The 23,821-nt window shown below is 44.0% G+C and overlaps 1 pseudogene; it reads left to right on the top strand.

Annotated features, from left to right (window-relative positions):
- Window positions 1–1,598: 1,598 nt before the first annotated feature.
- Window positions 1,599–12,465, top strand: LOC142844094 (tyrosyl-DNA phosphodiesterase 2-like; annotated as a pseudogene).
- Window positions 12,466–23,821: the final 11,356 nt, after the last annotated feature.

The following is a 23,821-nucleotide window of genomic DNA, read 5'->3' as shown; positions in this document are numbered from 1 at the left end:
CTATAATTATTTTATCTGGTTGCTCAGTTCATGTTCGGCCAGCTCATTAATTATTATGTGGGACATTATATCCAGCTGCAAATCTTTTCTTATTTATTCTGTGTTTCCTGGGTTCCTCGCAGAAAATTTTTAAAGAGTTATTTTAGAGAAACATTTATTTTTGCCATTTAGCACATTTAAAAGCAAAAACAACAAACAAACAAGCAAACACACTCCCCTATGAGGAATGAATTTGGTCCCCCCACCTCTGCGTATGTGTTTGTGTGTGTTAGTATGACTGTGTGCACTCGTGCATGTAGGCGGACACGTACACCGTGCACACAGTATGGAGGCGAGGTGTGCTCCTCCAACACCCTTCATGTTTGTTTTCAAAGGCAGGGGCTCTCACTGAGTTCAAAACTTACGCGGGCACTTGGGAGGCAGAGGCAGGCGGATCTCTGTGAGTTCGAGACCAGCCTGGTCTACAAGAGCTAGTTCCAGGACAGGCTCCAAACCCACAGAGAAACCCTGTCTCGAAAAACCAAAAAAAAAAAAAACAAAAAACAAAAACAAAACAAAGACTGGAGTTATTGAGATTCAGTTAGATATCTCGTCTCAAGTCTGGGACACTCTGCACATTCAAGATTGAACAGGCTGAGCTAGTCTATGCTGAGCCTACTTCCAAAACAAAAAAAAAACTTACGCAGGATGGCAGCCACTAGACTTCACAGATCTGCCTGTCTCCCGAAGAGCTGGGATTACAGGTGTCTGCCTCCATGCCTGGCTTTATCTATAATTTCTGATGATCCAAATTCAGGTCCACAGGCTCGTGTGGCATGCACTTTGCCAGCCGAGCCTCTTCTCTAGCTCACAAGTTCAGTTTTATTCTCATGATTGACATGAGCAATCTGTACCCCCACTTTATCTTCTTTTTCTAACTATATTCCAGAAGGTTTTGGTCATGCTGATGGAAGTATTCAGCGTCTTTGGTGCATCCTCTGAGGTAGAGAAAAATGATTTTGTTCTCTTTAACATTTTGTTTTCTGTTATCTGCAGAGTGGCCAGACATGGGGTAGAGTATCATGGTGTCTTGGTTGCTCTCCAGGCCCAAATATCATTTTTCAGACCATAAAAGGAGCCTCGGAGCTTTTGGCAACCAGGATGGTGCTGACTCAACTCAGAAGGGCTAACTTTATGCTGACGGGCACGGCAGAGAAAAGAAAATACAAAACAGTAAAGGGGCCACCACAGACCACAGTTCTCGAGCACGCTGTGCCAAGACGAAGAACTCTGCAGTGCTTTTGTGTCCACGCATGCCGTGCTTGTCATGTATGCCGTTATCCCTTTCTTAGATTATCCACTCCAGGCAGGCACTTTAACCCACACTGCCGATGGGAAAACGGATGCTTAATATCTTGCGGCACTTCAGAATGTCAAACCCAGGTCTGTCACATATCAACACGCAGGTGCATTCCTCTCTCTGTGTCATAGTATCTCTTTAGAAGTCAGAGGTTGGTAAGAACCTTCAGAGCTCATAGAAACGATCAACAAAGAGAAATGCTCAAGATCTGCTAATCTTCCTTTAGCATGTTGGATGTATTATAATTTTCCACGCTAACATGTGGAAGTGCATCACAGCTTTCTACACTTCACCGGCTGATTCGCAGGCAGAGCAAACCAGTAGATTTTCCCCGTTTCTCAGGTACTGCAGTAGCTGTATAGCCAAATCAGACTCAGTGACTTCTTTGTCAGCTTCACCCCGTTCTACACAGAAGAGCAACGATGCTTTCACGCCTGTGGTTGGTACTGCACACATGCTTGCGTGCCCTCCCTGAGCTTACTGCTTCTTTGAATGTTGACAGCCATACCTCAAGTCATAGCTAGGGCTCGAAGAAGGCCAAGACACCAAACACTGCTCCCACGTTCCAGAACCCTCACTGGAGCATGATGGGAAAAGCAAAGCGGCCTTCAACAGGCTACTCCTGTTGTCAGTTCCGGATCGAGAGAGTCTCAAGCATGAGGGAACTGCTCATGAGTGATCGGGACTGCTCTCGTCCTAGGTCGCAGGCTCTGGAAAGCCACGCGCTCGGCTTTCTCGTCTGAATTTCTTCTCAGATCCCGGGGTTGGCTGGTGTGTGAGCAGGCAGTAGGTCCTGCACCCAGTGCCAGCCGTGGGTTTTCCTCTTTTCGCGCTCTCTGATGGCTCAGGTGGTTAATTGGCGCAGCGCTGCTTTGTGGGAGCTAATCGATTTGGCCCCCTGAGCTTGCAGGTGAGGACCTCCATCAAGGCTAATATAAGCACTTGCCCACAGAGGCCACGCCTGAACCTTTCCTTGGTCACATCCTGTTTTTAACTGAAGTACACCTGCAGGGGGAGGGGCCCTCCGGGCTCCCTCTAATCCAGTCATCCTCAGACTCCTGCATGTGTGAGAGTCATCCGGTGTGCTTGTTAGGACACAGGCGGCTGGTGCTCCACCCCGAGGACTTCCATTTCACTCGTTCTAGGATGGAGTCCAAGGTGGACGTTCCCGGCATTCATCGCTTTGGTGCCTAAACAAAGCATGGCAGTCTTCAAAGCCTCGGCTTGGCCGGCGAAGACACTAAGGCTTTGTGAGACAAGCAGAGAAACACCTAAGCGCCCTGGTTTCCCCTTTGAACTGAATAAAAATGCGGGTAAGCGCTAATGAGCCTCTCATTTAGTGGTTCCCAAAGACTCCTAGGCAAGCGTCAGCATCACGGGGGGGGGGGGGGGGACCAGGAGAGATGCAGCTCTCGGGTCCACCTAGGCACCATTAGAATGTCGTCGATAGAGCCCCACAGGCCCAGTAATAAAAGTTGAAATCACTGCCTCGGGCCCATGCTCACATGACAGAGTGACCCACCCCAGCTGAACTTGAGGGGATTATGGTAGATCCACGCTAGCAGTAAGAGCAGAGCAGAGGCGGAGTCTGTGTCTCTTCCTTGCCCAGTGTGTGTAGGTGTGAATCACAGCACCAGTTAGGTCTCCCCCCCACCCCCCCCCCCCACCCCCCCCCACCCCCGCTAGAAGGGTCCTTCAATGTGTCCTTCACAATGACACCCATCTCCCTTCTCCACAGGGCCCCTTCTCATTCCCACCAGTGTCACCTAGTAATCTGCTTTCCTCTTCTAAAACTTAGTCATCTGAGAAATGTCCCATGGGGGATGGGAAGTGGATGGCTCAGTGAGTGAAGCACTTGCTGCACAAGCCTGGGGACCTAAGGGTAAATTCCCTGGCACCCACGTAAAAGCATGTGTGTGTAACTCTTATGGGGTGTGTGCAGCGGCATGTGTGTGTAACTCTTATGGGGTGTGTGCAGTGACGTGTGTGTGTAACTCTTATGGGGTGTGTGCAGCGGCATGTGTGTGTAACTCTTATGGGGTGTGTGCAGCGGCATGTGTGTGTAACTCTTATGGGGTGTGTGCAGCGGCATGTGTGTGTAACTCTTATGGGGTGTGTGCAGTGACGTGTGTGTAACTCTTATGGGGTGTGTGCAGTGACGTGTGTGTGTAACTCTTATGGGGTGTGTGCAGCGACGTGTGTGTAACTCTTATGGGGTGTGTGCAGTGACGTGTGTGTAACTCTTATGGGGTGTGTGCAGCGGCATGTGTGTGTAACTCTTATGGGGTGTGTGCAGCGGCATGTGTGTGTAACTCTTATGGGGTGTGTGCAGCGGCATGTGTGTGTAACTCTTATGGGGTGTGTGCAGTGACGTGTGTGTGTAACTCTTATGGGGTGTGTGCAGCGGCATGTGTGTGTAACTCTTATGGGGTGTGTGCAGCGGCATGTGTGTGTAACTCTTGTGGGGTGTGTGCAGCGGCATGTGTGTGTAACTCTTGTGGGGTGTGTGCAGCGGCATGTGTGTGTAACTCTTGTGGGGTGTGTGCAGTGACGTGTGTGTAACTGGCATGAGGGGTGGGGGTGGGAGTGAGGTGGGGAGAGGTGGGCAGCAAACTTCCACTTCGAGACGCATCCCCAGGCCTTTAGTCCATATTTCTAATTTCGTCCTTTTGTTGATGTTTTTGGTCTAAGTTTTAAAATTTCTTTATAGGTCCTCAACACTAATGTGGTGGACCTGGGGTGTGTGACCTCATCACTAATGCGGCGGATCTGGGGTTTGCGACTGAGTCTTTAGCTTTTTGTCACTTTCAGGCCTTTCACAGAATAAAAGGTTTTCATTTGGATGACACTCAGTTTATTGCGATTTCTTGTTTGTAGGAAAATGGCACATAGTGACTCAAACAGGAGCATGGCACAGGATGATTGACAGGGATCACTTACGCCTTTCCACGGTAGCCTGTAAAATCCAAGTCAAGTCCACTTGCTTCCCTCTATAAAACATCTTAGTGGCAGCTGTGTGGTGGTGCCTCTCGGGAGGCAGAGGCAGGCAGATCTCTGTGTGTTCGAGGCCAGCCTGGTCTATAGAGTGTGTTCCAGGACAGGTTCCAAAGCTACAGAGAAACGCTGCCTCGGAAAACAAAACAAAACAAAACAAACAAACAAAAAAGGCGAGGCTTCCCACTGCTTCCAGCCTCCCGGTGCCCTTAGCACGGAGTTTTAGGCTTTGCACTATTGGATGCACCATGCCACCCTTCACTGCTTTCCCACAAAAGGGACAATTCTGGATTTCTGGAAAGTCACAGGAAAGGCTGAGTCATCTTCAGTGTCCTTCCCTCTCCATAAACCCTTTCAGGCTTTACTGCATCTCCATGATTCCCTTTCCCTGGACTGTCCAACGCTGACTTCTCTGAGTCTGAAGCGCCCTGTGGCAGGACGAGCGCCCCTCCTTTCTTACCCCTTCCTCTCTACTTCTTCAACGGAAAGACTGCTTCTTTCCTTCTGTCTTCCCACCACCTTTCAAAATGCCCACTGCACAGGCAGCCCACCCCCGTTCCCTGGCTCCTGATCTACAGTCTCCTGGCAGCACCACCCAGCAAGGAAGGAAAGGAATCAGAACCAAACAGAAATGTTAACTCACAAATTAACGTCACTCACGGGGCCTCTGATCAGCTTCCACAAGATTCTACAGCTACAGCGCATCCTTCATTATCCAGAAGTGGTCGGTCTTCGGGCAAAATGTTTTATTATTAGCTCATCAATTGTTTCTCTAACTCCTTAGTGAGAATTGTTTATCCTGTCTTAGGGATGAGGGAACCGAGCCCAGATAGGTCAGAAACTCCATTCAAAATTACCATCAAATCATTAGTCCTCACCAGGAAGCCTCCCTGGCTTTGGCCCTGTGGACGGCACTGAGAGCATCAGCAGCAGCAGTGTTCCATGTTGGACCATGAACAACAATTAAATAATGATCATTTGAAATGTCTATTCAATGCCAGAACTGAACAAATGTGTCCTAGCATCAGTACCGAGTTCAAACAGGCAGGCTCCTGAGTCCTGTACGACGCAAGCCTACTGGTGAGTCTCTGACAGACAGAACAGATTCCCCTGGTTCCTACAGCATCTCTAACACCATAAGCAGACAAAACATCACAAACACGGCTGCTTGTCTCCCCTTTCTGCCTTATTTGATCTGGGTTTCTTCCTCTGTTAACTGAGAGGTAGTGATGATGACCATTAGTTCTGGTTTCATTCCGATGTTGCGACACTCTGAGCAAAGCAACTTGGTGGAGGAAAAGGTTTGATTCCTAGACCTTCCTGGACCAGGACCGTTGCTGGGTCTCCACCCATCCTTGCCCCTTTTCCCAGTGGGCCATTGGCCTCCTAGGTCACGGTGGAAGCTGCTGCGTGCTGGCTCGCTTGCTCGGGCTGGTGGTTAATTAACTGTGTTAGACAGGTCCAAGACCACCTGCTTAGGTATGGTAGCACCTACATTGGGCTGGGTCCTCTTACCGTAACTAACAATCAAGACAGACCCTCATCAACACATCCACGGGCCAATCTGATGTAGGAAACTTTCCTATATCAATGGAAACTTTCCTGTCAGATGACTAGACTATGCCAAACTGATAATTAAAGCAAGCAAAAATCATCATTCTTCTCACATTGTCGGATTAACTTTGCTCTCCAATACTGTGGCCTCCAGAAAGAGGAAGGGGCCACTTAACAGGAAGAGTCGATGCTAGGAAAAATTCAGGAACATGGACCCCCCATATGACCTGCTTTTCTGCTTCTAAGGTAGTAGTCATAGAGTCCTTTTGAATGGGTAAGATCTGCAGATATTGTAGAGATAGGGGACCTTCTTGGACCAAGATTGTTGCTGGATCTCCACGCATCCTTGTCCCTTTGTCCAATGAGCAGAGACCTACCAACCACATGGCCAGGATGTCAAAAACATCACTGACTTTTTAGAAAATGGACTAGTAACTATGTCTTTTAGCTACCAGAGTCTTGGTGAATACACCACAGCCCCAGATTCTCTGAAGCGAAGAGGAGAGTTCTTAAATACTGGGACAGGCACACACACAAACACACACACACACACATACACACACACATACACACACACACACATACACACATACACACACACATACACACACACATACACGCACACATACACACACACATACACACACACACACATACACACACACATACACACACACATACACACATACACACACATACACACACACACATACACACACATACACACACATACACACACATACACACACACATACACACACATACACACACACATACACACACATACACACACACATACACACACATACACACACACACACACACACACACACACACACACACACACACACACACACGTTCATCTCAGAGCTTCCTGCTTTGGGGAGCTTAATCACAAGGTCCCAGTTGTCACCCAGTGGAATGGCACTGAAACCTACCATGGTAAGTGCTGAGGCCATGTGAAGGTGTGTGCCACCACTTTTCGACCTCTATTGGCTTAGCATTGCCCTTCTGATCTTTAGGCAAACTTTATTTATTGAGACATAAATAAAATATCACTATATTTTCCCTTTTTTGTCTAAAATTAAAAAGAAGGCCATAACTAATATAAGAAAAACTACATACAGTAAGTATAATAACTTTATTCAATATATACAGGCAGTAAGTATATCAACAATATCTAGTGCATTTGCATTTGACAAATTCAGAGAAAATACTCTATATCTATCTTACCTTGGTGAGTTCAGAGTCTTGTACTTTCTATTATTATTATTATTTTAAAAAAACCCAGGATAGCCAAAACAATCCTATACAATAAAGGATCTTCTGGAGGCATTACCATCCCTGACTTCAAACTCTATTACAGAGCTACAGTAATGAAAACAGGGTGGTACTGGCATAAAAACAGAGAAGTCGACCAATGGAATCGTATAGAAGACCCGGATTTTATCCCATAAACCTATGAACACCTCATTTTCGATAAAGGAGCTAAAAGTATACAATGGAAGAAAGAAAGCATCTTCAACAAATGGTGCTGGCACAACTGGATGTCAACCTGTAGAAGAATGAAAATAGACCCATATCTATCACCGTGCACAAAACTCAAGTCCAAATGGATTAAAGACCTCAATATCAGCCCGAAAACACTGAACCTGATAGAAGAGAAAGTGGGAAATACCCTACAACAGATGGGCACAGGTGATTGCTTCTTAGGTATAACCCCAGAAGCACAGACATTAAGAGCAACATTGAATAAATGGGACCTACTAAAACTGAGAAGCTTCTGTAAAGCAAAGGACACTGTCACTAAGACACAAAGGCAACCTACTGACTGGGAGAAGATCTTCACCAACCCCCAACAGACAAAGGTCTGATCTCCAAAATATATAGAGAATTCAAGAAACTAGACTTTAAAATGCTAATTAACCCAATTAAAAAATGGGGCACTGAACTGAACAGAGAATTCTCAACAGAAGAAGTTCAAATGGCCAAAAGATACTTAAGGTCCTGCTCAATTTCCTTAGCAATCAGGGAAATGCAAATCAAAACAACTTTGAGATATCATCTTACACCTGTCAGAATGGCTAAAATAAAAAACTCCAATGATAGCCTTTGCTGGAGAGGCTGTGGAGGAAGGGGTACCCTCATCCGTTGCTGGTGGGAATGCAATCTTGTGCAACCACTGTGGAAGTCAGTGTTTCGGTTTCTCAGGAAATTCGGGATCAACCTACCCCTGGACCCAGCTATACCACTCTTGGGAATTTACCCAAGAGATGCTCTATCACATGTCAAAAGCATTTGTTCAACTATGTTCATAGCAGTATTATTTGTGATAGCCGGAACCTGGAAACAACCTAGATGCCCTTCAATGGAAGAATGGATGAAGAAAGTATGGAACATATACACACTAGAGTACTACGCTGCGGTAAAAAACAATGACTTCTCGAATTTTGCATGCAAATGGATGGAAATAGAAAACACTATCCTGAGTGAGTTATCCCAGACACAAAAAGATGAACATGGGATGTACTCACTCATAATTGGTCTAGCCATAAATAGGGGTCACGGAGTCTACAATAGGCGAACCTAAAGAAGCTGAGTAAGAAGGTGAACCCAAGGAAATACATATAGTTATCCTCTTGGATAAGGGAAGTAGACAAAATTGCCGGGGAGAAAAGTGGGATCTTGGGGGTGGGGTGGGATGGGGGTAAGGGGAGATGGGGAGAGAAAAGGTAGAAGGGAAGGAGGGGGGACTTGGGGAAACAGGAGGATCGGGATAAAGGAAGGTTGGATAGGGGAGCACGGAACCACAATTCTTAGTTAAGGGACCCACTTTAGGGTGGGCAGGAGAATTGACATTAGAGGGGCTCCCAGGTGCCCAAGCTGAGGTCCCCAGTTAGTTCCTTGGGCAGCTGAGGATAGGGAACCTGAAATGACCCTATCCTAGAGCAATACTGATGAATATCTTGCATATCATCCTAGAACTTTCATCTGGCGACAGATGGAGATAGAGACAGAGACCCACACTGGAGCACTGGACTGAGCTCCCAAGGTCCCAATGAGGAGCAGAAGGAGGGAGAACATGAGCAAAGAAGTCGGGACCACTAGGGGTGCACCCACCCACTGAGACAGTGGAGCTGATCTACTGGGAGCTCACCAAGGCCAGCTGGACTGCTACCAAAAAAGCATGGGATAAAACTGGACTCTCTGAACATGGCGAACAATGAGGGCTGATGAGACGCCAAAGACAATGGCACGTGGTTTTGATCCTACGCAATGTGCTGGCTTGGTGGGAGCCTAGCCAGTTTGGATGTTCACCTTCCTAGATATGGACGGAGGGGGGAGGACCTAGGACTTACCACAGGACAGGGAACCCTGACTGCTCTTTGGACTGGAGAGGGAGGGGGAGAGGAGTGGGGGAAGGGGAGAGGGGTGGGAGGAAGGGGAGAAGAGTGGGAGGAGGGGGAGAAGAGTGGGAGGAGGGGGAGGGAAATGGGAGGCTGGGAGGAGGTGGAAATTTGTTTTTTTCTTTCTTTATTGTCCTTTTATCAATAAAAAAAGTGGAGATGTTAAAAAAATTATTTATTACTTTTTCTTATTATTTTACTTATTTCAATTTATTATTATTTATTATTACTTTCAATTATTATTATTATTATTACTTTCTATCATAACTTTTTTTCTCTGTCAGGTAAACAAGGAAAACTATAACTATCTAGTCTTCAACTTCCTCAGAGACTCAAGAAGGAAATAATATTAATTGAGTAAGCAGGAAGTGCAAGCAAGCAATTTCCAAAAAAATGTGAGTAATGACAGAAACAGCTGGCTCTGGACAGACACCCAAAGTTCCTCTGCAATGTTGGGGCATCCATCTTCTGCCCACAGGCCTAGCATATCCGACAGACTTTTCTGTGAAGCAGGATATTTTGAAGGGTTGTCCCTCCTTGTCCTGACAATGTTGGGCAATCACTTTCTTTTGTGTTCTGCTTGTCCAATTAGGACAGCAGACTGTCAGCAGTCAAGGCAAGGGTGTTTTTCATGCCCAGGGGCTTACTTTTGCCACAAAGAAAGTAAACTCCATGTGGAGTTTCTTCAATGCTTATTATCGTCCCTGAAGTAGATTGCTATGGTTACAGCATCTGGGAACAACTCAGATACAGTGGAACCAACAGAGGCACCAGCATGAAGAGGCAGTGGCTTCAATGCACGGGATTTCCATTGGTGGTGAAATGAGACACCATGATGGCCCACACCTTCCTGCCCAAGAACAACTGGCAGATGGGAAAAGTGCTGAGTACCTACTTTGAACCACCAGAGAACGGCTCTGCGTGGCCACACCAACCTCCGAAATCCCTCAAATCCGAGGCCTAGTACAGTCCAGATGTGGTATTTCTACAGGAAGTTATTCCTCTATATTGTGCCTACTTAAGGAAGAGAGAGAGCAATTACAAAATTATTACAGGTAACAAAGGAGATTTCACAGCTATATTGTTGAAGAAAGGAAGAGCAAAACTTAAAAGTCAAGAGATTGTTCCATTTCCAAACACTAAATGGTGAAAAAGCTTCTGTGTGTGAAAGTGAGTGTGGATGGATATGAATTTTGCCTTATGACATCCCGTTTGGAGAGCACCAAAGAACATTCTGTGGAGCAAATAAGCCAATTAAAAATAGTTTTTTTTTTCAGAAAACGTAAGAGGCTTGGGTTCCACTATTCTTCTGTTTGCAGGAGATACAAATTTAAGAGTTTAAGAAGTTATCACCTCAATATCAGTCCGAACACACTGAACCTGATAGAAGAGAAAGTGGGAAGTACTCTACAGCACATGGGCACAGGAGACCATTTCCTACGTATAACCCCAACAGCACAGACACTAAGGGCATCATTGAATAAATGGGACCTCCTGAGACTGAGAAGCTTCTGTAAAGCAAAGGACACTGTCACTAAGACAAAAAGGCAACCCACTTACTGGGAGAAGATTTTCACCAACCCCGCAACTGACAAAGGTCTGATCTCCAAAATATACAAAGAAATCAAGAAACTAGACTGTAAAAGGCTAATCAACCCAATTATAAAATGGGGCACTGAGCTGAACAGAGAATTCTCAACAGAAGAACTTCAAATGGCCAAAAGACACTTAAGGTCATGCTCAACTTCCTTAGCGATCAGGGAAATGCAAATCAAGACAACTTTAAGATACCATCTTACACCTGTCAGAATGGCTAAAATAAAAAACACCAATGATAGCCTTTGCTGGAGAGGTTGTGGAGAAAGGAGTACACTCACCCATTGCTGGTGGGAATGCAAACTTGTGCAACCACTCTGGAAAGCAGTGTTTCAGTTTCTCAGGAAATTCGGGATCAACCTACCCCTGGACCCAGCAATACCACTCTTGGGAATATACCCAAGAGAGGCCCTATCATACAACAAAAGTATATGCTCAACTATGTTCATAGCAGAATTGTTTGTAATAACCAGAACCTGGAAACAACCTAGATGCCCTTCAACGGAAGAATGGATGAAGAAAGTATGGAATATATACATATTAGAGTATTACTCAGCAGTAAAAACAAGGACTTCTTGAATTTTGCATACAAATGGATGGAAATAGAAAACACTATCCTGAGTGAGGTAAGCCAGACCCAAAAAGAGGAACATGGGATGTACTCACTCATATTTGGTTTCTAGCCATAAATAAAGGACATTGAGCTTATAATTCATGTTCCTAGAGAAGCTAAATAAGAAGGTGAATCCAAAGACAAACACATAGGCATCCTCCTGAATATTAACCTTCATCAGGCGATGAAAGGAGACAGAGACAGAGACCCACATTGGAGCACCGGACATAAATCTCAAGGTCCAAATCAGGAGCAGAAGGAGACGGAGCACGAGCAAGGAACTCAGTACCACGAGGGGTGCACCCACACACTGAGACAATGGGGATGATCTATCGGGAACTCACCAAGGCCAGCTGGCCTGGGTCTGAAAAAGCATGGGATAAATCTGGAATAGCTGAACATAGCGGACAATGAGGAATACTGAGAACTCAAGAACAATCGCAGTGGGTTTTTGATCCTACTGCACGTACTGGCTTTGAGGGAGCCTAGGCAGTTTAGATGCTCACCTTAGGAGACCTGGATAGAGATGGGCGGTCCTTGGGCTTCCCACAGGTCAGGGAACCCTGATTGCTCTTTGAGCAGATGAGGGAGGGTGACTTGATCAGGGGAGGGGGAGGGAAATGGGAGGCGGTGGCGGGGAGGAGGCAGAAATCCTTAATAAATAAATAAATTAAAATAAAAAAAAACAAATGTGACAGTTTACCTGGTGATGTTTTTGATGCTTGGGAATTTTCAGGAAAACCTAAACATCGCAATATACACGGGATACAAAAATAAATAATAATATCACGATTCCTGCTGCTTGTAAGCATTGCTTTGAGCGAATATTTTTCAGAGCAGAAGAGGACCACTTTAGTCCCCAAAGTTTAGACCTTGTCAGGTTGGGAAAACTGGACTGTGGTAGATTTCCTAGGGAACATGCTGCAATGGCAGGCCACAGCCTCGCGGCAATACACAGATGAACAGAAATGGGTTGATATAATAGTTAGCACTAGCCAGTAAGAAGCCTAAGACACTGGCCAGACAGTTGTAACTGATAATAAGCCGCAGCGTGATTCCTTCATAAGGGGCTGCGGGAACTAGCAGGGCCTAGTGGGCAGACAGAAAGTGATCCAGTGGGACTGGGCAAAATGGAGCAAAAGCCTTCCGACTACAGCCATGTTTTTCTGGGTTGTTTCTTACAGGGGGTGTGACTCTAAGTATGATGAGAATGTGTACGTAGTTTCTGTGAAGGGAGGAAGGGAGGCAGGGAGGAAGGAGGAAGGCAGAAAGGAAAGAGACGGGAGGAAGAAAGGAGGGTCTGTCCTCAGTTGCTCTAGGATTGAAATGCTCCACCCCAACTTCTTGCCTCTCATTGTTCTCTTTGACTCTGACCGTTCTTCCAGACAGCCCCAGTTCCTTCTAAAACCTAGAGAATCCTTCTAGTAAAATCCTCACACATTTGGCATCTGCTTCTCATGGGGCTCACTAGCACACAAACCTAATATTAAACTCTCCCCACCAGGCTCTGACTCACTCTGACCGATTCCAGGAACTCTCCCCACCCTAATCCTATAATTATACGGTGTGGTCAACGTTATGAAGAGAAAGAGCGAGATACTCAATGAACAAATGCAACTCTGTGGCATTGAGGACTGTCACCCACAAGGAAGCTGCATTTAGATGGTAACATAAAGATCATCAAATACTACCCCAGCCGGGGAAGCTGGTAGGGTATCTGCAGGTCTTCGCTCCTCCTTCAGCTCCTCCAAAACGAACTCCGAATTCTGGTCTCACCCCAAGCCCTGCAGCAGAACACCTGCGGCTTTCCTTCCCCACTTGTCTCCTTCTAAAGTGGACCCCACAAGCGTCCCCTCCTACCAGTCCTCCCGGCACTCATTGCTTTACCCCAGACCCAGCAGGCACTCCCTAGTAACCCATAGGCCACTGTGACCAGAGAACCACCAGGCTAGCAGCAGATCATGGCTTACTGCTCCTCTCCTCCAAATCTACCCTCCTAGTCTGAGTCCCAGTCTGCGGCAGCCACCTGTGAGGCCCCCCTTTCCCCCAGCCCCATCTCCAGTGGATCACACAGAGCTTTCCCTTCTAACTTCCGTCTTCCCCACCTATTGCTTCATCCCTGCCCCCAACTCCAGCAGCCCACCAGGCAGCTGGGAACCTGCAGGCCACTCAAACCTGGGAAGCAGGCAGGCTAATTGCAGATCTTAGCCTCTCCCTCTGCTCCTCCAAATCCAATCCCCCAGTCTCATTCTTAGCTCTGCAGCCTGCCTTCTGTGTGGCCTCTCCTCACTCTCTGCCCCCCATCCCAAAGGGACTAAGCAGATCCTGGGGGAACATCATGCTTCCCTCTCTTCTGCACACCTCCTCAGCACCCTGGCCCATCCCTATTCCTAAGTGTCAGCTCCCAATACCTGGAAACACATTTTACCTAGAACCCAGTGATCATGCCTATCAAGATCCCAAAAGAACTTCTACAGGGCAACACACAATCACCACACTTTCCTAAGAACCAGAAAGGACAACAGAAACCAAGGAACAAAACACCCACCCAACAAAGCAAGACCGAAATCAGCACCTAGATTTACAGTCTTCCCAAATGCAGATGCCTACGTGCCAGCATAAAAACATGATCAATAGTAGCCAGGAAAATATGTCATCACTAGAGCCCAGCAACTCTACCACAGCAGACCTTGAGAAACGCAACATAGCTAAAGCACAAAACAAAGACCTTGAAATAGCCTTTATGAATACGGTAGAAGTCTTTAAAGAGGAAAAGAATAAATGTCTTACAGAATCTGTGAAAACACAAGCAGTTAAAGGAAATGTATAAATATCTTACAGAATCTATGAAAACACAAACAGCTGAGGGAAATGAATAAAATAGTTCAAGACCTAAAAGTGGAAATGGAATCAAAGAAGAAAAACTAAAATGAGGAAAATCTAAAAATGAAAACTTTGGAAACCTGAGCAGGAACCACAGGAGCAACCTCCCTAACAGAATACAAGAGATGGAGGAGAAAATCTCAGGAATTGAGGACACAATTGGAGAAGGGATACCTCTGACCCCCCCCCCATGTTAAATCTAAAATTTCTGAGCACAAAACATTCAGGAAATCAGGGACACTATGAAAAGACCAAATCTAAGAATAGGCATAGAGGAGGAAGAAGAAGAAACCCAGCTCAAAGGCACTGAAAAAAATTCAACAAAATCATAGAAGAAAACTTCTGTAACCTAAAGAAGGAGTGTCCATCAAAGTAAAAGAAGCACACAGAACACCAAATAGAATGAATCAGAAAATTATCCACATGATAATTAAAACACTAAACATGCAGAACAAAGAATAAATATTAAAAACCACAAGGGAAAAAGACTCAGTAACATATAAAAGCAGATCTATTAGAATAACTCCTTCTCGGTGAAGACTCTAAAAAACAAAAGGATCTGGACAAATGTGTTGTAGACTCTTAAGAGAACACAGATGTTAGCCTGGCTTGCTATTCCCAGCAAAACATTGAATCACAATAAATGGGGAAAATAAGTCAGTCCATAACAAAACTAAACTTAAGTAATATCTATCTACAAATCCAGCCCTACTGAAAACAAACTCCAATCTAGAAAGGTTAATTACATGCAAGAAAACACAGGTAATAAACAATCTTAGACCAGCAAAGTCAAAAGAAGGGTCTCTCTCTCTCTCTCTCTCTCTCTCTCTCTCTCTCTCTCTCTCTCTCTCTCTCTCTCTCTCTCTCTCTCACACACACACACACATTCATACAAAACAAAAATAAAAATAAAAAATGCCAGAAGCAACAATCATTGGTCAATGATGTTTCTCAACATCAGTGGTCTCAGTGCCCCAATGAAAAGACACAGGCTAGCAGAAGGAATGCAAAAACAGGCTCCATCTGCTGCTTTTTGGATCAAGAAACTGCTATAACCAAAAACAAACCTAAACATCAAAGATAGGCATCGCCTCAGGGGAAAAAGATAGAAAAAGATATTCGAGGCAAGTGGACCTAAGAAGCACGCTGGTGTAGCCATTTTAACATCTGACAAAACAGACTTCAAACAAAAGCTAATAAGAAGAGGATAGGACACTCCATACTCATAAAAAGGTCCACCAATAGGACAGATATTGCAGTTCTTAACATCTATGAACCAATCACAAAGACACCCAGTTTCATGAAAGAAACACACTACAACTCAATCGCATAGCCACTCTCACACATTGCTAATGGGAGACTTCTGTACCTGACTCACACAGATAGACAGGTCATCCACACAAAACAAAACATAAAAACACTGATGCTAACTGACACTATAAACCAAATAGACCTAACAAATATACAGGGCATTTCACTCAAGCACAAAAGAATGTATCTTTTTCTCTTCACTTCACAGAACTTTCTCCAAAACTGACTACACGTTTGGACACAAAGCGAATCTAAACGGATACAGAAATTGAAATAACTCCCCTATCTGACCACAGTTGATAAAGCTGGATTTCAAAGACAGAAGCAACAAAAAGCTTACAAACTCATAGATACTGAACAACTCACTCCTGAATAAAAAATGGGCCAAGACAAAATTTAAAGCCTTTCTAGAATTGAATGAAAATGAAAATACAACATACACAAACTCACAGGACCCAGTGAAGGCAGTTCTAAGAGGCGAGTTCATAGCTCTAAGTACCTACATGGAAAAATTGGGGCAATCTCATACTAGTCACAACAGCACACATGAAAGTTCTAGAACAAAAGGAAGAAATCACACCCAAAAGGAATACATGGCAAGAAATAATCAAACTCGGGGGTGAAATCAATAAAGTAGAAACAAATAAACAAACACAAAAAACTAAATCAGAGAATTGGTGAAACAAGAAGTCGATTCTTTGAGAAAATCATTAAGACTGACAACCCCTTATCCAAACTAACTAAAAGGCAGAGATAGAACATGCAAGCTCTCAAAATTAGGAATGAGAAAGAGGATGTAACAACAGATACCGAGGAAATCCAGAGAGTCATAAGGACATACTTTAAAAACCTGCACTCCACTGTCTTAGAGCTTCTATTGCTGTGATGAAACACCATGACCAAAAACAAGTTGGGAGGAAAATATTTATTTAGTTTACACTTCCACATTGCTGTTCACCAGTGAATGAAGTCAGGACAGGAACTCAAACATGGTAGGATCCTGAAGCAGGGGCTTATGTAGAAGCCATGGAGGAGTGCTGCTTACTGGCTTGCTTTCCATGGCTTGCTCACCCTGCTTTCTTAGAGAACCCAGGACCACCAGTCCTGGAATGGCTGCACCCACCATGAGCTGGGCTCTCTCCCATTGACCACAAATTAAGAAAATGACTTGCATCTGAATCTCAACTAAGACTTCTTCCCCTATGATGACTCTAGCTTGCATCAAGTTGATACACAAAACTAGCCAGTAATCCACCAAATTAGAAAATCTAAAAAAAAGTCTATAATTTTCTCTATATATACCACTGACCAAAGTTAAACCAAGATCACATAAGTAACTTAAACAGATCTATAACCCCAGTGAAAAGCAGAAGCAATTATTAAAAGTCTACCAACCAAAAAAAGAAAGACCAGGGTCAGATGGTTTTAGCACAGAATTCTACCAGACTTTCAAACAAGAGTTAAAGCGCTAATGTCAATACTCTTCAAATTGTTTCATGAAATAGAACCAGAAGGAGCATTGATCAAATCATTTTTAAGAGGTCATAGTCTCCCTGATACCTAAACCATATAAAGACCCAACAAAGAAAGAACTACAGACTAATTTCCCCATGAACACACATGCAAAACTTCTTAATAAAATATTTGCAAACTCAATCTAAGAACATATCAAAAAGATCATCCACCATGATCAAGCAGGCTTCATAATAGACATACAAGAATAGTTCAACATATGCAAATAGATAAATGTAATCTACCATAAAAGCAAACTAAAAGACAAAACCCATATGATCTACTCATTAGATGAAGAAAAGGCCTTTGACAAAATCCAACATCCCTTTATGATCAAAGTCCTAGAGAGATCAAGGATACAAGAGACATAGCTCAACATAATAAAGGCAGTTTACAGCAATCCCATAGCCAACATCAAATAAATAGAGAGAAACTCACAATAATTCCACTAATATCAGGAAGAAGACATGGTTGGCCACTCTCTTCATATCTATTCAAATTAGTACTTGAAGTTTTAACTAGGCCATAGGACAACTGAGAAGATAAGGGGATACAAACTAGGAAGGAAGAATTCAAAGCATCTTTATTTGCAGATGACATGATAGAATACATAAATGACCCTAAAAATTCCACTGGGAAACCTCTCTAGTTAATAAACACTTTCAGCAAGGTATTGGATGCAAATTTAACTCAGAGAAATCAGTAACGCCTTTCACATAGCCTCAAATAATATAAAATATTTAGGGGTAACTCTAACCAAGTAGGTAAGAGACTTGTGCGATAAAAATTTTTAGACACTGGGAAGAGAAAATGAAGAAGATATCAGAAGATAGAATGATCTCCAATGCTCCTGGATCAGTAGAATTTAATAGTAAAAATGATCATCTTACCAAGAGCAATCTAAAGATTCAATGCAATCCCCATGGAAAGCTCAACACAGAAATTGAAAGGATAATTTTCATTTTTGTATAAACACACACACACAAAACCTCAGGGTTGGTAAAAACAATCCTGAAGAATAAAAGAACTTCAGGAGGTAGCACCATGTGATTTTTTTTTTTTTTTTTGGTTTTTCGAGACAGGGTTTCTCTATGGTTTTGGAGCCTGTCCTGGAACTAGCTCTTGTAGACCAGGCTGGTCTCGAACTCACAGAGATCCGCCTGCCTCTGCCTCCCGAGTGCTGGGATTAAGCACCATGTGATTTTAAGCAGGACTAAAAAATTATAGTAATAAATCCAGCATGGCATTGGCAACAGGCACACTGGTCAATAGAATCAAACTGAGAACTCAGACATGAATCCACACACGTGTGGACACCTGATTTTAGTAAAGAAGCCAGAAATACCATAAAAAGGCAGGATCTTCATCAAATGGTACTGGTCAAACTGGATGGTTGCATGTAGAAGAACGCAGATAGAACCCTAGTTATCACCCCTCACAAAACTCAACTCCACATGCATTACTAACCTCCACATTAGGCCAGATACATTAAACCTGACAGAAGAGAAAGAGGGGAATAGCCTTGAATGCATTGGTACAGGAAAAGATTGACTGAACAGAACACCAGGAGCACAGGCATGAAGATCAATGAATAAATGGGACCTCTTGAATTTGAAAATCTTTGCATGGCAAAGGACAATGCCTTTCAGAGAAAGCAGTAGCTTACAGAATGGGAAAAGATTTTTACTAACTGCACACCTGATAGAGTGCCAGTATCCAAAATATAAAGAACTCAAAAACTTGGTATCAAGAAAACAAATAACCCAATTGAAAATGGGATACAAATCTAAATAGCAGATTTTCAAAAGAGGAAATTCAAATGGCTGAGAAACACGTGGGTAACTGTTGAACATCCTTAGCCATCAGGGAAATACAAATCAAAACTACTTTGAGATTTCATCTTACACCTGTCAGAATGGTCAAGATCAAAACAAATGTCGTTCAGGCTGGCAAGGTTGTGAAATAAGGGGAACACCCATATCCACTGCTGGTGGGACCACAAACTTGTACAGCTGATATGGATATCAGCGTGGCAGTTCCTCAGGAAGATGGGAACCAATCTATCTCAAGATCCAGCTGTACCACTTTGGGTATATACCTAAAAGGTGCTTCATCCTACTACGAAGATTGCTTGCTTAACCATGTTCATTGCTGCTCTATTCATAACAGAAACTAGAAATAGTCTAGATGTTTTTCAACAGAGAATGGATAAGGAGAATGCAATACATTTACACAATGGGGTATTACTCTGCCTTTAAAAAAACATGAAATCATTAAATTTGCAGGTAAATGGATGGAACTAGAAAAATTTTTCTGACTGAGGCATTCCAGATGCTGAAAGACAAATATGACATGTATTCACTTATGTGTGGATATTACTTATTAAGTCAGTGATGACCAAGTTACAACCCATAAATCACAGAGGGTAGATATAGAGTAAGGGGCAAGATGGAAGGGATTTCTTCATAAGGAGGGAAAATAGGTAGTTATGGATGGATGGGGGCAGGAGGAGGGAGTAGAAGTGGAGGATCCAATGGGGAGGGGGTGGAAAGAGGGGTATAAGGGAGGGAATATGGGAGGGACATCAAAAGTTAAGAGCCATTTGAAGGGTACAAGGGCCTCTATGACCACCAAGAGTAACAGTGTACCAACCCATGAGATAAGAATGTAGTTCTGTTCAGTGACTCAGTAGCTGGTGTGGGCTCAAACTTTGGAAATCTGACCCAAGGGGTTTATTTTTAGGTATATATAAGCACAGCACAATTTGGTGAAAAGCTTCCTAGTCATAAATAACCCAATTTCGGCTGTACAACAAAGCTAAGCCGTGACCACATCGAAATTTTTAAAAGTATAAGTGACATCTTCCATAAGACCGAGTAAACAGATTAACTGAGAAAATGGGCCCAAGATAAGGGTCTAGCGGAGGCTCCTCTGTGGCCTCAGTCCCACAGACAGCACAAAGGTCGCCAGGCTAGTAACCACCTCTGCTACCAGCCCTCTGGGCAGAAAACATGTTATATAGCTCTCCCTTTGAAGAGACAGTCCTGTGTGTTTAACTTTCCTGGTTTCTCTAGTGCTAATCTGTGGACACAAGAACCTAAGAGCCTCTTCCAGAGGGAACCCTAATACAGTAGAAGCTTCTGGAAATATACACATATACGACAGGCACTCTAAATGAAATCGCCAAATAACGGGGGAAAGAGAGCCCTAACTAGCCATCTCTTGTCATCAAATGAAGTTCCCAGTAGCAGACTGGATTACATTTAATTGAGTTGCTGGATAAAGGGGTCCCACGTGAATCCCCAAACAACCCAGGTTGTTGCTAAGACTCTAGGTTGCTCTTTACAAACTGGCGTCAAAGCCCCACACTGAGGACAACACTAGCTGGTGTCTACATAAACCCTTCACCCCTAAATGCTAATGTCTTTGGTAGAGAAGTGTATTCTGCATGCTACCAAAAGAGAAACATAAACACCACCAACACAGCCACATACCTTTGAATCTACAATGGTGTTCTATCTGCAAATAGGCTAGGGCAATGATGGCATAAACTTGTGGGAGTAGCCAGCCAATGTCTGATTTGACATAAGACCCACTCCACAAGATGGAACCCATAACCTACACTGCTGGGTGACCAGGAACCTGAGACGGTCCAGGGACCTAGGGAAAGATCAGATGGGCTGTTCAAAAACAACGCAGCAATAAAATGACTCTGAATGTTATTGTGCTATATTCACAGATTAGTGCCCTGCTCATCCCTTATCAGAGAAGCTTCCTCCTGTGGCAGATAGGAACAAATACAGAGACCCACAGCCAGACACTGTGCAGGGAATAAGAGACTTAGCCTTAAGTGGGATCTCTTCACCAAATTTCTCCTCTCAGGGTTCAGGGAACCCTGCTGAAGAGAAGCAGAGAGTGTAAGAGCCAGAGGGGTGGGGGACACCAGGAAAACAAGGTCCCCTAAATCAACATGACCGAAGCTCATGTGAACTCACAGAGGGTGAGGCAGCATGCACAGGACCCACACAGGTCTGCACCAGGTCCTTCCTGTTAGGAATATTTTCTAATATTAGCTTCCTGCTGACGCGAAAATTCCCAGTCAAGCCAAATCAAAACAAGTCAAATTAAGAAATATCCAGGTTTAATGGGAGATCTGCCCTCTCGGGTGTCGCCGAGGGGGAAACTGGGAAGCCGCAGAAACATGACCCCCGGGAAGAAGAAAGGGAGACCACGTGTTCTTCTTTTGGGGATCACTTAAGTACCCTGGGGAGTGGTCCTGACCCCACCCCCAGGGAGAGGTCAGGACCTGGCCTGCTGGGATTTGAAGTCCAGACCAGGCCTGGGGGCTAAGATAGATGTGAGGGACTGGGACCTATGTTCCCAACTTAACACTTCCTGTGCATATATTAATGCTTCCAGCTTAGTAACTTTATGAGATTCCTGAGTGTTCTAACAAGTGGGTCTCTGGGTCTTTATATGTTCCCGGTGCTTTCTCTTGGGTTCTTTTCCTTCTGTTTGCTTGTTTTGTTCAACTCCAATGGGTTAGTTTTTGTATTATTTTATTTATTATTATCTATTAAGAAACCTGTTCATTTTCTAATTAGAGGCAGAAAGGGAGTGGATCTGGATGGGAAGGAGGTAGGAGGAACTGGGAGGAGTAGAGGGGGAGAGATCATAATCATGATATATTATGTAAGAAAAGAATCTCTTTTCAATGAAAAGAAAATAGAAAAGAAAACAGATCCTCCCAAAGTAACAAATGCCTCATTTGTTAACTCTATAAATGTTAGTGGAGTGCCACCTACATGCCAGGGCCATGCTGTATGTTGAAGATGCAATGGAGACCAAGACAAATCCTCCTTCACCCTCTAGTGACTTAGATTCTAGCGGGGGAGATAAATGTTGGAAGCAAATATTCTGATTTATTTTAAGGTGCACAGAGTGGGGGGTAAAGGGAAGAGGAGGTCAGTAAGGGAGCAAGGAACTTGATCTTGGAGGACAGGGAGGAGACACAAAGCTCCAGCTGTGTGACTGGCTGGGGTCGAAGAGTGGAGCCATAAGCACACATGGTGCCGGGGGACAGATGACATCTGTAAGATTTTGTAGTGCATCAGATGTCTTTGATGCTTACACTGAAGGAGGGGAAGTCAGTGAAGTATTAATATTCATTAATGAAGTCCAATCGAGTTGTGGTAGAAAAGCTATGGCAGGCAGAATTCCAAGGATTATCCCCAGTACTCCTGTCTTGTACTTATTCCATCTAAGGCTAAACTAGGCACTCCTGTGGAGGGACTCTGCAGATGGAATTAGAGTTACCAATCAGCAGACCTTGAAATAGATTGCCCTAGATTATATGGATGTGACCGTTCTAATCACTTGTGTGCTTGGAGGAGTGGAGCCCTCTGTCTGGAGAGAGAGAAGGACTGAGGGAGGTAGAGGAACAACGAAGCTAAAGACAGTAGCAAAGAGAAGTGAGGTTTCCAAAGGCTTAGACCTGGTCTTCTTTGGGGATACTGAAGGACCCAAAGAACCAAGAAACAGGGGTTCACTTAAAGAGTTGACAACTGCTCCCCAGTAAGTGGTCAGGGGGGAATTAGGGCCTTATGCCCGTATGAAACTGAATTCAGTCAGCAACTTGGGTTATCTTAGGAATGAATCCATCTGCAGTTTGGAGAAAGGAACACAGTCCATGAGACTGACTCCATGAGACCTGGAGCAGTACCCATGGCAGAGGGGATCACTATGGAAATGAGACAGTTTCCAGATGCTGAGCTGGTGGTGACCTTTAAAAGTAGCAACAGAAAGCCGATGCAGGAGTCGGGCATCAACTGAGAAATTAGGACAAAAGTCTACCAAGAGATGGTGGCATGGGCCTGGCAAAGGTATGGAAACTTACAATGTGATTGACTCCTGTGTTGACTTTGGAGGCAGAGGCAGGAGGATGTGGGTCTGAGAAATGGGAAGGAGGGAGCTTTCTGCTGGGAGTCATCTGTGGAAGGAACAGTTTGCAAAGATGGATATGATGAGGTGGCCAGAAGCAGATTATATAGAGGTTTCTGAATCAAGATTTTTAAACTTTATCATAAAGGAAAATTACTTCATTCTGTCAAGTAGACAAATATGAGAGACAGGTTGGCACGTCTTAGCGCAGTTGGCCGTTCTTTATCGTATGTTTCCTTGGCCCGTTATCAACCATCTACTGCCAGCTGATACAAAGCAGCACGGTTTCTTTTCCACTTGCCAAGCCCACATGAAGACACAACAGTAAAACTAAACAGGGTCAAAGGAAGAAATAGAATTAAAATAATTTGCAAACAATGATTTTCTTCACAAAACTCTAAAAGTAGGTGCCATAAAATTGAATGAAATGAACGAGAGTGCTTAGCAAACCCGTTGGAAACTAAATCAGATAAATATCAGTATGCACGCCACAATAGTTGATAAGCAACATCAGAGATAGTACTTAAAACAGTGCAAAGGAAATACCTAATAATGAACAGAACGGAAAATAGGCAAACTCATTATAGATAAATGCTATTGAGGGAAATTTAATCATATGTAAAGATAGAACATAATTGATTAGAAAATGCAATCTTTTTTAGAGTTCAATTT

This window comes from Microtus pennsylvanicus, chromosome 2 (assembly GCF_037038515.1).
Source record: "Microtus pennsylvanicus isolate mMicPen1 chromosome 2, mMicPen1.hap1, whole genome shotgun sequence".
In the NCBI taxonomy this organism is placed as follows: domain Eukaryota; kingdom Metazoa; phylum Chordata; class Mammalia; order Rodentia; family Cricetidae; genus Microtus; species Microtus pennsylvanicus.
The sequence above is the reverse complement of the archived record's forward strand: the minus strand, read 5'-3'. Positions and strand labels throughout refer to the sequence as shown.